At 35.7% G+C, this 13,129-nt stretch overlaps 1 protein-coding gene across 1 annotated transcript in view; it reads left to right on the top strand.

The window, feature by feature from the left end:
- The window catches only part of Dscam4 (Down syndrome cell adhesion molecule 4), a 349,041-nt gene that overhangs the window by 284,011 nt on the left and 51,901 nt on the right, over window positions 1-13,129 (top strand). The gene's annotated exons all lie outside the window — the stretch shown is intronic.

Below are 13,129 nucleotides of genomic sequence, written 5' to 3'. Positions count from 1 at the left end.
TTTTTTATGACACGTGTTTTCGCAAATATTATAATCGCGAGTAAAGGATTCCATTTATGTAAAAAAATTTAAAGAAAATCGCGGTTTAGTACGCGGATTTGTCAAAATATATTTTTGCTCATTTACCGATTTTCAAGGTATCTATATCCGCGGTTTTAGTAGATGAATTCGATCGCGGAAGGCTTCATTAGAACCGTCGCGTAAAAAAACTAGATTCACGCGGGTTTCAAAGGAAATTGAATGACAGTTGTAAATTTTACACACAAAAAATATGTTTTGTAAGAAAATTCACGCATGAAATTTTGGCCTTTCGACTCCAATTACTAGGATGCTGTAAGGAGCACACTCATGAGATATGCACCAAACGACGTAAAATCATGAGTTCTATAATCGTGTTATGAGTTTGGAATATTACACTGTGCAACATTTTTAAGGTGATATTGTGCAAACAATTCGAACTGAGGATTTTTTGAAAGTACAGACCCAAACGACAAGAAACCCTAGTTGGATTTTGTTGTGTCAGATCCAGCTCGGATTTTATGGCCCCATCTAAACATGGTTAAATATTGAGTTTTTAAAGAAATTCGGGGCTATATCTCTGAAACCAATGTGAATCTTCTTCTGACCCCTGAAGCAAATTTGTAGGTAAGGACAAGAATAAAATATTTTGAGAAATAATGAACTCGAAAAACTACATTTATTGCCTCAAATTTCAAAATATATACAAAAGTGCCACAATTTTTATACATTTCGCACCATATCTCCAAAACCGTTAATTTTTTCTGAATATTTTCTTCTTAAAAAATATTCCCTGGAATGTAATACACAACTCTTCAGAACATGTCATTGTTGTAAAATGACTCTGTGCCTTTGTTTTCAGTACATTTTTCAACGACGATTTAAAAAAATGTCAATAATGTAGTGAAATCCGAAATGCGAGAATAAACTGTTGGTGTGAACTGTGTTTGAAATACGTGTTGTAAAAGATATGATGCAAAATACCGCTGAAACAACATGAAGTAAGCATTTTAGTGTTTCAGAATGTTCTAACGAATTGTTGAGAACTTTATTTGGAAGATTTTTGCAAAAGGTTACTTGGTTCAACTCCCAACAGTTTAGCCGATACTGACCAGAATTTCAGCAATTATGTAAAATTTTCTATATTTTATAGATTGTGATGCCCTAGATGGAGTTTTTCTTATGTGGTTTTTGCAAAAGATAAGTTCTATTAGTTTAGGGCTACAATATTGCTGAAGACAGCAAGCCCAAATTCCTATTCGTTTCTGAGATAAAGGCCTGATAAATGCAAAAAAGTGTAGATTTAGCCCGGTTTAGATGAGGCCATAAAACCCGAACTGGATCTGACGGGACAAAACCCTACTACGGTTTTTGTAGTCTAAATACGTACTTTCAAAAAATGCATACTAGAAGTTGTTTGCATTTTCAGTGTTGCATAGTGTATTCAGAGCGCTCCAAGTATTTATCGTCAAAGTAGACGATTTACATATCCAAATAAAGCATGCTTACCAAATACTCCTTCATCAGCTCACCTTCCTTGTATATAACCTTGTGGATTCTTGACTATAAATTGGGTTGGGATATCAATGCCCTCAGCGGAAAACTTTGGGCACACCGTTGCTACTTTGTGGGACGACAGGCTTGAGCTTATAACGAAGTGTCTTGCACTGCCTGTTGCGTTATGCTTCCCTTGTAATGAGTAGTTGTGACTCAGATTTTGCTTTTTTGACAAACCTTTACAAGTTTATCTTCTTGTCTGAAACCTCTGTTTTGACAGAGGAACTCAGGCTAATTAAAGAAAAATAAAACTCAAAACATAACTTCGTAATACCATATGGGGCTCTCTAAAGTAGCCCCATAACTTTTCGACAAGTAGATCTTACATGAACATAAACAAATAATTGTTGAAGTGACAGTCAATCCGGTGCATAGAACCGGAATCATTGAGATGTAATGCATGTAAAGAATAGGTGCAATTCCGAATCTATTCTGGCCTTAGCCGCCTTCCGTGCTACTTCGATTGTATTTATATTGCTGCTCCAGAACATCTCCCAGCGTGTCCCCAACTTCATCGCAGGAATACGGGACTATCAGCAGTATCCCCAACACAATAACAACAACAAACTCAGTATATTACATCACATGATGCTGTTGTTGCTCAGGGCCCCTTCATTCAATTGAAATGGTCTTTCTAACAAAGTTAGAGAACTTGTAGACTTTAAGTCTTCTCTCGCCATTTTTATACGACATCGTATTTCATTAGAATGTTGCCAATGCTCATTTATTTGTACTCCCAAGTATTTATACGATTTTAATCTCTCTATTTCTGATTCACGGATTTTTATACCCTCAGCCTTTAGGCTAAAGAGGGTATTTACACTTTGATACGACCAAAAATGTGCCTCATCGAAATAATGTTTTTAGACCCCAAGTATGTTTGTACGATATCCGTTTCAGACAATTTTGAGTAGATCTAGCAATGTCCGTCCGTCTGTCTGTCTGTCTGTCCGTCTGTCTGGCTGGCTGGTGCGCACGATAACTCTCGAACGGATCAATCGATTCGGTTCAAATTTTGGGTATCGAAATATTTTGTCCAGATCCGATTTAAGTTCGAAGATGGGCCATATAGGTCCACTCCTTCAAATGTTCAAAAATTGTCGCAAAACTTGTGCGCACGATAACTCTTGTAGGGAATAACCGATTTGGTCCATACTTTGCACATCGTGTAATTTCTACCAAACTTAGATGAGGTTTCAATATGGACTCAATCGGTCCACTACTTCGGGTACCTCTCACACAAAATTTCGGAAAAGTTCAGTTTAGGACCTGGCCTCGAATCGCTTTGACTTTTGTTTACTCAAGTTGTATTCGCTGTCCTCTATACGACGCTGTAAGTTTCATTAGGGGCAAGTCCATACTTCCTGAGACAATAGCCTGAAAGTTACAAAAAAACCCTATGACACCGTGTGTAGTGGTTGGAGCGCAAGATAACTCTCGAACGGATCTGCCGATTCGGTCCAAAATTTGGCTTTTGTAATATTTTGTCCAAACTTAGTTCAAGTTCAAAGATGGATTATATCGGTCCACTCCTTCCGGTACCTCCCCCACAAAAGGTGGAAAATGTTCGGAAAATTTGTGCGTACGATAACTCTTGAAGGGAGTAACCGATTTGGTCCATACTTTGCACATTATGAAATTTCTACCAGACTTAGATGAGGTTCCAATATGGACTCAATCGGCAAACTCCTTCGAGTACCTCCCACACAAAATTTCGGAAAAGTTCAGTTTAGGACCTGCTCTCGAATCGCCTTGGTTTTTGTTGTAACATCTTGTATTCACTGTCCCCTATACGAAGGTACAAGTTTCCTCAGGGGCAAGTCCATACTTCCTGAAAAAATAGCCTGAAAGTTGGAAACAAACCCTATGACACCATGTTTATGGGTGGAAGCGCAAGATAATTCTCGAACGGAAATGCCGATTCCGGCCAAAATTTGGCATTCGTAATATTGTTTCCAAACTTAGTTAAAGTTCGTAGATAAGCCAAATCGGTCCACTCCTTCAGGTACCTACCCCACAAAAGTTCAAAAATATTCGGAAAAATTGTGCGCACGATAACTCTTGATGGGAGTGACCGCTTTGGTCCATACTTTACACATTCTCATAATATCTACCAGATATAGATCAGGTTCGAATATGGACTATATTTGTCCACTCCATCCCGTACCTCCCACACAAAATTTTGGATAAGTTCACTTTAAGACCTGCTATTGAATCACTCTGATTTTTGTTGAAGCAACTTACATTCGTTGCCGCAATTACGACGGTAAAATTTGTTTCAGGGGCAAATTCATACTTCTTGAGAAAACAGCCCGAAGGGTGTAAAAACCCCCTATGGCACCCCCATGGTCTATGTCGGTCCATTCCTTTAAGTACCTTTTCCGCAAAATTTTTGAACTTTAATCCTAATCAACATTTTTGTCGGTTCATACGACCAAAATTTTGAAACCCCCTAAATACATAAGTTTTTTGTGAAAAAAAAATTTTTCAATTTACACAGGCTGAGGGTATATCTCTGTCGGCAAAGCCGACTGATATTTTTTTACTTGTTTTCATACGTCTAGGGTGTTTTGAATGGAAATTAATCAATCGTCCAGATGCAGTTGGTTTTTGGTACCAATCTAATGTTATAGCGTTGCCTTGTCGAATTATCACAGCGTCTAAATATGGGAGTTTATTGTTTTCTTCACGCTCATAAGTGAACTGTATGTTTTTGTCAAACGAGTTTAATGTTTTTGAGATATTTTCGATCTCTGCTTTATTTGCTATACAGAAAATGTCATCCACGTACTTGGTTAGTAATTTTGGTTTCGTCGTCAATTTTTCCATCGTGGCGTACAGTAATTCTTCCATTACTATATCTGCAATTATCGGTGACGCTGGTGATCCCATAGGAAGTCCTTTTCTTTGTTCGTACACCTTGTCATCAAAAACGAAATATCTAGAGTCCTTAATGCATAGTGTCAGTATATCAATGAATAATGCTTGTGGCATTTTGGTATAGTCTTTAATTATATCCCATTTATCATTTATTGTCTTTAAAGCTAAGTTTATGAATGAAATTGAATTTAATTGTAAACCAACATTTCACCTTATTAGTTAACCTTTTAAGATAATATTTGTATAAGTTTTGTTTAGCTTGACTGAATTAAAAATATATTGATCTCACGTATTTATAAATATATCTTCATATGTATATTTTGAATTGTTGTCTTGTTTTATGAATTGTTAATTGTTTTGTTGTACTTAAAATGCTATTTTTTAAACTTATGCTTATTAAATAAAGCGATAATTTGAACTGAAATAAATGTTTTTAATTTACCGATTTTTTGCCGATTTTGAAAAATTTTTGCCGATTTTGCCGATTTTGGCACCCGATTTTCGACCAAACTTATCTGGCATCCCTGGTGGTAACTCTTCTAGTTAAGTGCATACATCAATGTATAGGTTGTGAGCGTGAATAAAGAGCACAAGGGAGGCCCTGCCTTATAGTACTGAAGGAGACAAGTAGAGAAATCTAAGCAAATACAAAACACACATTCTGGATTTACGAACCACAGAGAAAAGACATTTATTTACCTATAAATAATCCTTTAACAGATCGAGAGATCCCATATTCAGAAATCCTTTTCGGAATCGACTCCGGAGTCGGAGTCGGCCAATTTTTAACTCGACTCCAAAGCCCTGGTAAAGGGTAACGATAACAAAATGCACAATAATTTGAGATTCTCAACGCATGAGGGTAGACAATTAATTGTACATATGTAAGGGTTTTTACTATTCTTATAGCCCAATTTCAAACTTAATTGTGCTTAATTTTCCTCGAGGTTGAATGTCAAATAACAGTAATATTATAAGATAATTATATAATAACGAAGTCGTTATACTTAATTTACCCCTTTCCGCGAATTTATTATCAAATGTTTTTCAATTATGAGCAATTTTGTACTTATTGTTCAAAGCCGTTTTAAACCGGTTAACAGGTTTTGAAAATTTTTGGAAGCCGAAAACCGGCTTTTGAAAAAATTGAAAATTTCGTTTAACCAAAAACCATTTTAATTAATTATCTTTCGAGTTGAGCTTTCATGACCTAAGAGATACATTGAAGAAACCATATATAGAAGACCCCTTTAGAGGGACTGCTATCCTCTAAAGAGGACTACCATAAATAACAGTGCCCCTAAAGGCAGTTAGAAGTCCCCTTTAAAGAGGTTTCTAAAGATAAAAGTCGCCATAAAGGAGTCTTCTGTAAGTAGAAGTCCCCTGATAAGGCTAAAGATAGGAGTCCCCGTAAAAGGACCTTGTACAGATAGAAGTACCTCTTTATAGGTATTTTATATTGCAATTTTTTATAAAAAAGAAGGGAGAAATTATGAAACTCCCTGTGCTATAGGTATTGTTCTGACGCCTTTCCCAATCCATCGTATTTCTTGTATGGCAATAATATCGGCATTGTACTTCGCAAGTACATCTACCACGGCGAAAACTGTACCTTCTCTATTAAAAGTCCAAACATTCCAGGTCCACATTCGCAGATCATGGTTCTTAAAACGTTTGCGGGGTCGTAAACATTTGGTTGTTTTGTTTATCCTTTCCTTTGTTTTTTATGTTAATAAGCTTTTTTACAACAACCACTTTTCTTTAATGGCGGAGTTCAACATCCCAACATTTATACATATCGCACATATGTTTATTAAGCTTATAAGTAAACTTTTAGGGGCCACAGAATAACTACTTATTTCGGGTGACATGCCATTGTGAAAATAATGGGTTGCAAGAGCAAATCCAAAAGTTTCGCGAATAATTACCATCACTGAAGCACCTTTTCCACTCCGATTGAAACACCTCCATAACATGGTTTCTGAACGATTTTATAGCATCTTCCGGCGATTTCTGGTATTTTTCGGGCTCATACGCATAGGTCCATGATTTGTCACCTGGGACCATCTTGAAACACCGCGATCGTTTGTCACTGTTAACAACGCAACACATGGTCGCATGCCAAACTGTACTGAGTACGTTTACGCTAAAGCTAGTCCTAGTTCATAAGCGTATGAGTAACGTCATACAAACTAACATGTGATATTATGTATGTGGAGTTTGTTCATTCAAACGACCGGTGTCCATTGAACTAGACAGTGAACTAGGTCATTCAATATAGTTCAATTGGCATAACTCTAGCTAAGTCGTATCAAACTTTCCAATGGAAACGTCCAATAGCGCCTGACAGCACATAGTTTTGTGTAGCCTCGAAAATTTTCTCTGAATTTCTCGACGAGCACAGTCCATATACATATGTGTCCAATAGGGTTATGACTTTTCGACTTTTTTTCTCAAAAACGATTTCTTGTAGCACGGATGAATGAACTTGTGCATACTAATCACTAAAATAACGTTTAGTTCATTGAAATATAAAAAGTTTACGCACAAATCGACTTTTAAACAAGTAGGCATAGGTTATAGTCGGACGGGGCCGAACATGTGATACCCTATACCACTGTCCCTGGGAATTAGCTTTCAGCAAATCAAAATTCCTTTATGCAACAAATAAGCTTATTGTAGGAAATACCACCTTATCACGTTAAGCTTAGGAACTACAGTTTATCGCCGAGTCCGAAGGGCGTGTCCTAAGACACCACTTTTAGAGAAGCTTTATATGGCTGAAATACTCAGAAAATGTCGCCAACATTACTGAGGTGTATTTTGCCACCGTTGAAAGTTTGATGTTACCTCGCCGAGGAAGCGAACATAGGACAATCGGTGTACAAGGCGGATGTGAAGTTGAAATATAGCTCCACTCTATGGAATAATATTAGAAACGAAGATACGTAATGTTTTTTTTTTTTTTTTTTTTTGCTTTGATCATATAAATTTCTTCGAAGTCTATTCTTGAAAAATAAAACAATGTCTTGACATATCTAATAGGGTGCCACCGTGGTGCAAAATTGGAAAATTGACATTGGTAGCCTCTTCTGATACATCTATAAATTTTCTTTGAATATCAGGTTCCTTTTTGGAATACACCTAATATAAATCTATACTTATAAAAGAGTTAAGTAATGATGACTCACTGACTGACTGACTGATTCATAATCAACGCCCAGGCTAAACGGCTGGAGCTAGAATCTTGAAATTTTGGGTGAGTGCCACTCTTGGTCCGAAGGTGTCAGATAAGGCTGGGTTTTTGGAAAATCGAACTAGAACGGTACGAAAAGTACTAAAAGGTACTAAATATGGTACCCTTAGTATTAGGCAAACGCGAAGAGCTAGAATTCTGAAATTTGGAATGAGGTTCACTGATGGAGAGTTAAAAAGGTGTACCAAAGGGTTTTTGGTTTACTAAATTTAGGTTTACTAAATTTAGTACCATTTTGTATTACTTGAACGGATAGAGCTAAAATCTTGAAATTTGAAATGAAAATCAAGATTTATAAGATGAGTTGATATAAGGAGGTGATTTTGAAAATGTGTACGAATAGTATTAAGTGGTACTAAATTTATTACCATTTGGTATTACGTGAAGGGATAGAGCTAAAATCTTGAAATTTGGAATGAAAATCCAGGTTTAGAAGATGAGTTGATATAAGGGGGAGGTTTTGAAAATATGTACTCATGTGTACGAATAGTACTAAATGGTACTAAATTTGGTACAATTTGAATTTGGGCGAACTGATAAAGTTGGAATTCTGAAATTTGGAATTACTATTACTGTTGGAGTGTAGCTTTGAGATATGGAGGTAGTTTTCGAAATTTGTATATATGGGTACGAAAGGTACTAAATAGTACCAAATAAGGTACAATTTGGATTTGGGAGAACGGATGGAGCTGGAATCCTGAAATTTAGAACTAGGATTATTGTCGGAGTGTACGAAATTCGTACTTTTGGGTACAAAAAGTACTAAATGGTACCAAATTTCGTACAATATGAATTTAAGTGATCGGATAGAGCTGGAATAGTGAAATTTGGAATTAAGATTGCTATTGGAGTGTGGGATTGGCATTCTTTTGGAAAATCGTACTTATGGCAACGAAAAGTACTAAATTCGTACTTGTGCGTACAAAAAGTACTGAGTGGTACTAAATATTGTACAATTTGGATTTGAGTGATCGGATATAGCAGGAATTATGAAATTTGGACTTAGAATTACTGTTGGAGTGTAGGATTGAGGTAATTTTGGAAATTTTTGGTTATGGATGCGAAAAGTACTAAATTATAGCAAATCTTGTACAATTTGGATTTGGGTGATCGGATACATTTGGAATCCTGAAATTCGAAATTAAGATTACTGTTGGAATGTTGGATAGAGGTAGGTTTGGAAATTTGGACCTATGGCCACAAAAAGTACTAAATGGTACTAAATTTGGTACAATTATGATTTGTGCGAACAGATAGAGCTAAAATCCTGAAAATTTGCAGTAAGGCTACTGTTGGAGAGTAGAATGGACGTAGTTTTGAAAATTAGTACTTATGGGTGCGAAAAGTACTAAATGGTACTAAATTCGGTACACTTATGATTTGGGCGAACGGATAGAGTTGGAATCCTGAAATTTTGAACTAAGCCTACTGTTGGAGAGTAAAATGGAAGTAGTTTTGAAAATTTGTACTTATGGGTGAAAAGTACTAAATGGTACTAAATTTGGTACAATTTGGATATAGGTTGAACGCAAAGAGCTGGAATCCTGAAATTTTTGAATTAAGGCTACAGTTGGAGGGTAGCATGGAAGTATAGTTTTGGGTACGAAAAGTACTAAATGGTACTAAATTTGGTGCAATTATGAGTCAGACGAACGGATAGAGCTGGAATCCTGAAATTTGAATTAAGGCTGATGATGGAAACTAGAAAGGAAGTAGTTTTGAAAATTCGTGCATATGAGTACGAAAAGTACTAAATGGTATTAAATTTGGTACACTTATGATTTGGGCGAACGGATAGAGTTGGAATCCTGAAATTTTGAACTAAGCCTACTGTTAGAGAGTAGAATGGAAGCAGTTTCGAAAATTCGTACTTATGGATACGACAAGTACTAAATGGTACTAAATTTTGTACAATTTGGATTTAGGCTGAGCGGATAGAGCTGGAATCTTGAAATTTTGAATTAAGGCTGCCGTGGAAGAGTAAAATGGAAGTAGTTTTGAAAATTATCTAATGGGTACGAAAAGTACTAATTGGTACAAAATTTGGTACAATTATGATTTGGGCGAAAGGATAGAGCTGGAATCCTGAAATTTTGAACTAAGGCTACTGTTGGAGAGTAACATGGAAGTAGTTTTGAAAATTCGTACTTATGGGTACGAAAAGTACTAAATGGTACTAAATTTGGTACAATTTGGGTGAACGGATAGAGCTGGAATCCTGAAATTGGGAATTGACATTACTGTTGGAGTGTAGAACTAAGGAGTTTTGGAAATTCGAACTTAGAGTACAAAAAGTACTAAATTTGGTACAATTGGGATTTGGAATCTGGAATCCTGAAATTTGGAATTGAGATTATTGTTGTAGAATTGAGGTAGTTTTGGAAATTCGTACTTATGTTTACGAAAAGTACTAAATGGTATTAAATTTTTTACAATTTGGATTTGAGTGAACGAATAGACATGGAATCCTTAAATTTGGAATTGAGATTACTGTTGGAGTATAGGATTAAGGTAGTTTTTGAAATTCGTACTTATTGGTACGAAAAGTACTAAATTTGGTACAGTGGGTTTTTGAGGGAGCGGATAGAGCTTGAATACTGGAATTTGGTATTACTACGGTTGGAGTGTAGTATTGATACGTGGAGGTAGTTTTTGAAATTCGTACTTATGGACACGAAATATACCAAATGGTAGAATTTGGATTTGAGTGCACCGATTGCGCTGGAATCCTGTTTTTTTGGAATTTAGGTTACTGTTGAAGTGAAAGATTAAGGTAGTTTTGGAAAATCGTACTTATGGGTACGAAGAGTACTTAATGGCACTCAATTTGTTGTTGGGTGTAGAGACAGTGCTGGAATCAGTATTCTTTGGATTTAGGGTGAATATTGGTGTGCAAAGTTGGTCTCGCTGTCAATATGTAAGGGTGAGATACTGCTTATCGTTTTGAAAATCGAACTAAAGAGGTTCGAACAGTACTAAAATAACAATAGATATTGATTAAAATTGGTATTAGTGCAATAAAATTTTTAGTGTTCGCCATTTTTAATTTTATATTGTTTATTTCTTTTTATATCCTTTCCGCATACGAAGTAGCGGGCACTTTGCTAGTAAATATATAAGCCGCTGCAAATATACCCAATTACAATGCAATTTGCAATATCTGGCCGAGAAATTTTCGACAGACGGACATTGCTCCAGTTTTATTGAACACTGCAAATGCTATATACAAATTTTCAAAAGGAATATTGCGAGTTTATTGAAGGTCTATCGTCCAAAAAAGTGCACTTGTACCATACATATTGTTTGGAAATGCACGCGATTTTGTGCTTTTTAGGGTATTTCGAAAATAGTTCATTGTGAATATATATTGTGATATCAAAAATATATTTTAACCGGTAAAAACAACTAATAATGAGTAGAAATTCAAATAATTTCCATGCAAACAAATTTATGGCTGCGGTTCCACGTAAAATGCAATAATGCTGGGAATTTATCTATCATGGTAGAGACAAATTGTAGCATGGGAAGAAAATGTTGTATTCTACACAAAATCTATTATATATTAGGCAGTAGGCCCGTTAGTTACCCAGGAGACACATTATTGCAATTTGCATACGGGGGAAAGGTCTGTGGTTCATTTTCCATATGTAGGCTACTTTGCTGGTACATGACCTCCAGGAAGAAAATATGGACCAAATTTTACATTTGTATATTTTTCATGCAAAAGTAATGGTCCATTAAATCCACTAGATAATATGAGATCATCATCCAAAATTGTAGCCATGTTCTTCGACCTAAACTCTTACATCGTGCAAAATCTCGTGACTATTGATCTATAACTGCGACCTCTAGCGTGCTTCTGATTACACAATAACTGCATATATTAGGCTGTAACTCTGTTATCTGAGCACATAAATCAACATAATTGGCATCAATGGAAAGGTCAAGAAATGGCCTTCCAAATTTTATTTGCGTGGGTGGTATGTATCTTCCAGGAATACATATATAAGATACATATATATTAAAAATTTTCACACAAAAGTTGTGGTCCATTTAACCCGCTAAATATTATTTGATCACTATCTCAAATTGCAAGCTTCTTGTTTGTCATATACTCTTACCTTAGTTAAAATTTCGAGGCGATCGGACTATTTTTGCGACCTACATAGCAGCTACAAAATCGGATAAAAATTATGTATTTGGTCCATTTCACCCGCTAAATATTTCACGATCATCACCAATAACAATAGGTGTCTATTCTGATCTGAACCCGACCTCCATGCAAAATTTCGTGACGATCGGTCCATAATTGCGGCCTGGAGTTTGATTACAATTTATAATGGACAGACGGACGGACGGAAGGACACACATCTCAAAATCGGTTTATCTCGTCGAGATATGAAGATTGGTATACCACATTGGGGGTCTACGACCGATATTTCGCGGTGATACATATAATACCCTTTCCACATAGTGGTGTAGGGTATAAAAATACTTTTTTTAAAAAAATGTATGACATCAAAAATTAGTTCTTGTTGCACGAATGAATAAATTTAAGCCTACTAATAACTAAAATAACGTTTATTCCATTCAAATATTGAAAACGGTCATGCACAAACCATGTTGAAAATTTTTTATATTTTATATCTTTGAAAAAAGCTTTTACGACATTTTTATGATTCTCAGAATTAAAGAAAATTTGTGAGAAACAAATGTTATGTCTGCTTGGTTATCTCATGTAGCTCTAAAGTTTATTTTCAATTATAAATATATCTGCTTACAGTGACTGAAAAAAGTTGCCCATAGTTCTGATAAATTCAAATTTTATAATCAGTTTGTGTGTGAGGTTTTTCACCCAATCCCCTTATAATTAAGATTTAATGTAATCTTATGTAGGAACTCATCCCAACGGATATAGTAAGTAAGTAAGTAAGTAAGTAATCATCCTACAGGTCGCAATTTTGATTGGATTGGTGGTCCCAGAGACGAGGATGCCTATCTATTTTAGTGATACGCGAAGTTGTGCCAATGTTTTCTCTCTAAAGGGCCCTAAAAATCCATGTTCATTTTCCCAGATTTTACCCTTTTAAGCATTTAAGGAGATCGTAAATAATAGCGGGACAGACGATAGAAGATCCAAGAGAAATTCTGGACTTTCGCAGGATAAAGCTGATCAATGATGTTTCTTAACAGACATCATCCACAACATCACCCTACAGCATAATTTTCATTTCAACACACATTTTTCTTGGCGTATAGCCGCCCTTTCCTCATCCACTAATAATTTTAAAGTTTTTTACCCATAAAAACAAAATGCACTTAAAATTTAAATCATAACTCAATATTATACCCCCTTTCAAAATATGAAAATAATATATCATACAATAAATACATTAAGCAGCAACAAGAGAGCATGTT

This window comes from Musca autumnalis, unplaced genomic scaffold, assembly GCF_047663935.1.
Source record: "Musca autumnalis isolate F117 unplaced genomic scaffold, ASM4766393v1 scaffold_4, whole genome shotgun sequence".
In the NCBI taxonomy this organism is placed as follows: domain Eukaryota; kingdom Metazoa; phylum Arthropoda; class Insecta; order Diptera; family Muscidae; genus Musca; species Musca autumnalis.
The sequence above is the reverse complement of the archived record's forward strand: the minus strand, read 5'-3'. Positions and strand labels throughout refer to the sequence as shown.